At 56.4% G+C, this 3,957-nt stretch overlaps 1 long non-coding RNA gene across 1 annotated transcript in view; it reads right to left on the bottom strand.

Moving 5' to 3' along the window:
* Positions 1-1,966: 1,966 nt before the first annotated feature.
* The window catches only part of LOC123521191, a 51,239-nt gene continuing 49,248 nt past the window's right edge, over positions 1,967-3,957 (bottom strand). The window contains exon 3 of the long non-coding RNA XR_006679662.1: positions 1,967-2,047. This is a non-coding gene — a long non-coding RNA (uncharacterized LOC123521191). The remainder of the gene's footprint in view (positions 2,048-3,957) is intronic.

A 3,957-nucleotide genomic window follows, 5' to 3' on the forward strand; every position in this document is an offset into this window, starting at 1 on the left:
ATTGGCAAGATATGACAAAATAATAATTTATAAATTATCAAGGACTCATGAGGGAGGGGGGAGCAGGGAGGGAGGTGGAAAAAGAGGACCTGATGCCAGGGGCTTAAGTGGAGAGCAAATGTTTTGAGAATGATGGGGGCAATGAATGTAAAAATATGCTTTACACAATTGATGTATGTATGGGTTGTGATAAGAGTTGTATGAGCCCCTAATAAAATTATTTTAAAAAGTCACAATTACAGGCCTAAACAATACAGGGAAACTCCCAACCACATAATTCCAAGACACACCCATTTAACCTGGAACGGACGGCATGCACAGAAGTCACCTTTAAGCCAAATAACAGACTGGCCTGTAAAATTAACAACAGCATCTGCGAGGAATGTGTTCAACAATAGGAGACCAAACAGGCGACATTTACCCCCAAAGCAAAGATGAGAAGGTACGGAGGCCGGGGAGACCAGAGGGCTGAGAACGGGGAAGGCAGGATAGAAACAGAAGCGTGCTCACATGTTGTGGGGATACCAGGGAACAGTCTGTGTGTGAACTGCTGGGTGGGAAACTAATTTGCTGTCTACTTTCACCTAAAACACAAGAGGACGATCAAAACATGATCACTGTGACCAAAGTTACACAACAAAATCACCGATGAGGAAGAGAAGTCCTTAGACATCTCACCCACCATGCGGCCTGGAGTTCAAGTCCACAGAAGGATGGATTTAGCACATTCTTTGCTTGGCATAGTGGTCCTCAGGTTCACTCTTGTTGCCTGGAAGAGTCCCTACAGAGAATTCCCAGTCACACTCTGCCTCAAAGAAGGCCACTGTGCTTACTGCTGTCCCAGGGCCTTGAATAGAGTCTTCGGGACACAGATCCTAGGCTCCCTGCATCAAAATGAACACCCCCCCCAGGCTTAAAACAAAACCACACACCCAATGGCCTGGCTTGGCCAGCATGGTCTCAGGCTCTGGTAGGCTGGCACTAGGCATTTCCAGGCCAGCAGAGAAACTGGGTGGGGAAGAAAGCTGCATGGAGCCGATGTGGACCCAACACCCACCCCCTCCATTTTTTATGACATTGAAGTAATTATGGGCTGGGGGGCTGGCAGAGGCTCCCAAAGCCATGCACATAATGGACTGGTCGCCACTCCAGTCACCACAGAAAGGCAGGCTATATCCCATCTCTGAGCTGGAAGAAATGTGGGCTTCAGCTAATGTGGGCGAATCAAGGCCTCTCTGAAACTCCCAAGAGACTGCCTGTACCCACGCAGGGACTGCAGACTGGCAGGGGAGGTGAGTGATCTGAGAGGACTGGGGAAAGGGAGCCGGAGAGGAAGCTGGGCCTTCAGCGGGCTACCTGCAGAAGGTCCCCGGAGAGCAGCCACGAGCACCCTGCCCTCAGTGGATCCAGCCTCCCCATGAAGACGATGCTCCGTGCTTGCATGGGCCACTGAGTCAGCCCAGGAGTGCCCACCAGACCGGGCAGGCTGGCATTCTGTGCTCAACAGGAGAAAGTGCACTGGCTACTGACAGAGCTGTAGGCACACAGTGACCTGCCTCAACAGACGATCCAGGGCTCATTAGTCTCACAAATGAGCCAGCACTCAGCCTCCCCTGGTACTTGAACCTTTGACCAGGAAGCAGGCCTCGGTCTTGGTGCCCTGCACCCATGGGCCGCAGCCGCATCTCTTCCCCCTGCAGAGCCCCATCTACAGGTATTTCACCAGAAGTCAGAGTCGTCTACGTAGACCCGGGGGCCCCTAGACACACACCACATCACTGGCCCCACATGGCTCCAGGCTCCATGCTGCCTCCACCTCCACTGGGGTAGCCACCCTGAGGCACCCAGCCGGCACCCAGGAACTCAGCGTGCACGTTCCACAGCCCTTTCCCCCTCCCCCATCCCCTCCCCCATCAGCACTCGGGGCCGCTGACCCCGCAGACCCCAGACTCACCGCTGGAGCAGTCGGGCCCTCCCCAGCCGGGCTCGCAGTGGCAGGTGTCCGGGGAGACGCAGCGGCCGTGCATGCACTCTTCCGTACACAGGGCTGCAGGGGACAGGAGGGAGGGAGGAAGGAGCGAACAGTGAAAACCAACCATCGAGTCAGGGGCACCACCCACCCTGCCCCGCGGTCCCCCAGGCCCCGGGCTGCTCGGTTTAGGCCGGGAATCAAGCTCCTTCTGACTGCTGTCCTTCATGGGACTCCTGAGTGACTCTGAGAAAGGGGCACTTAATGCCGCCCCCCCCCCCCTCTGTTCTACAGTGGGGCCCAAGCCCAAGATGGCTACCACCCCAAGCCGGAACCCTGAGCCCCATGGCTCAGACAGCAGCCTGATGTCTTTCTGCAGAGGCCCTGACATGTATCAGGTAGCCTGAAAAGGCCAGGTTCCCCGACTTTCCCCCACCTGCCTTCCCTCCTCCCCAAATGTCCCTATTTTGGGGGCTCTCAAATGTCAGCAAATCTGCAAAGTACACAAACGCTGGGGGGTGGGGGGCAGGGGAAGCAATAGCTAATTATAAGAAAGTAATTAAGAAAGACATCCACGATGATGATAATTGTAATTAGAAAGTGCCTGGCAATTTCTTATCATGCAGTCAAACGCGCCAGCCTCCCAGGTTGGGAGGCGGCAGCGCCGTTGCCGCCACTGCTGCAGCTCGGGGAGGCTTTACTGGCAGCAGTTGGAGCAGAAGCTGATTTCTCTCTGCCCTTTGACAGAACCTACCTTTCCTCAAGGTCACCCTGGCTCCTGTGAGATCTGCCCCACCGTCTAATCCATCAGCAGGATTACAGAAAGCCCCCACCCCACCCTGCCCTGAGCCACCGCCACCGATTTCAAAAGTTCGGAAAATCAGCAACTACCACCAACCCTGTCCGTTTCTTAGAAGGGATCTAGAGGTTGCACCTCTCTCTGGAAACAGCGACAGGCCGTCTGGCAGTGCTGGCCAAGGCTGTCAAGTCGGTGGCCCCTATAGTAAGTCTTAAAAGGCTGCCATCATGCCGCAAACACCCACCCCATGGGCACGCTGTCTGGGCACTCCCTGAATTCCCACCACGAGGCACTGTCGGACTAATGACCAAAAACATCAAGCTGATTCCAATCCAGAGCGCCCAGTGTGCCCGGAGCTGAGCCTTTCTCCGGTGGCACTGCTTGGAGGGTTAGAATGGTTGATGGGGTCCTCCCAAACACAGGCAGGGACCCTGAAACTGTCGGCTCGGCTTTGCCCAGGCCAGGAGCCAATGCCCTGCGAGGTAGACCCTCGGGAGAGTCATTTCAGGGCCACCATCCTCCCAATCTCCCTGCCAAGGGTCTGGAGCCACCCTGCCTTCTGATGAGGTAGGGGCATGGGGGTGGGGGAGGCGCCCTGGTGTCTGAGCGCCTCTCATCTGTACAGGGCCTCTCAAGAGGGTTGGGCTCATGCTGAGACTTGGGCAGCACCCAGCTTGGAGCCCGGTCAGCTAACCCAGCTCTCCACTGACAGCTTGCCCGGCTGCCCGCAAGGCCCCAGCTGGCCATTCCTGCTCCCCTCTTCCCACTGAGCCTTCCAGATACACTCCATGTCTCCCAATACACACCAGAACCAAGGGCCCCCCCAGCCCCCATCACAAGCCAGCTCCTTGGTCCAGCCCTGGCCTCAGCCTCTCCTTCCCGTGCCCCCTCCCTAAGGCTGGGGTCCCAGCCAACCAGCCCCTCTCTTCACCTTGTCAGAGACTGGCTAGCTCCACCACCCCCAACCCCCTGTGCCCGGCTGCAGGGAGCAAGACCTTGATCCCCAGGATTTCTGCCAGGGGCAGTGACTCATGACCCGGACAGGTATCAGGACTAGAAGAGAGCTCAGAGAAACTCTCTGACCACCCCTTCTTCATATACACCTGGACATGGGACCCTAGACTACAGCCAGCCAGGAAGGAGTGTGAGACAGAGGTGGGTGAAAGTGGGAGAAGTGAGAGGTAGCCAC

Source organism: Echinops telfairi, unplaced genomic scaffold (genome assembly GCF_000313985.2).
Source record: "Echinops telfairi isolate 266 unplaced genomic scaffold, ASM31398v2 ScPeMD7_7475;HRSCAF=8513, whole genome shotgun sequence".
Classification (NCBI taxonomy): Eukaryota; Metazoa; Chordata; class Mammalia; order Afrosoricida; family Tenrecidae; genus Echinops; species Echinops telfairi.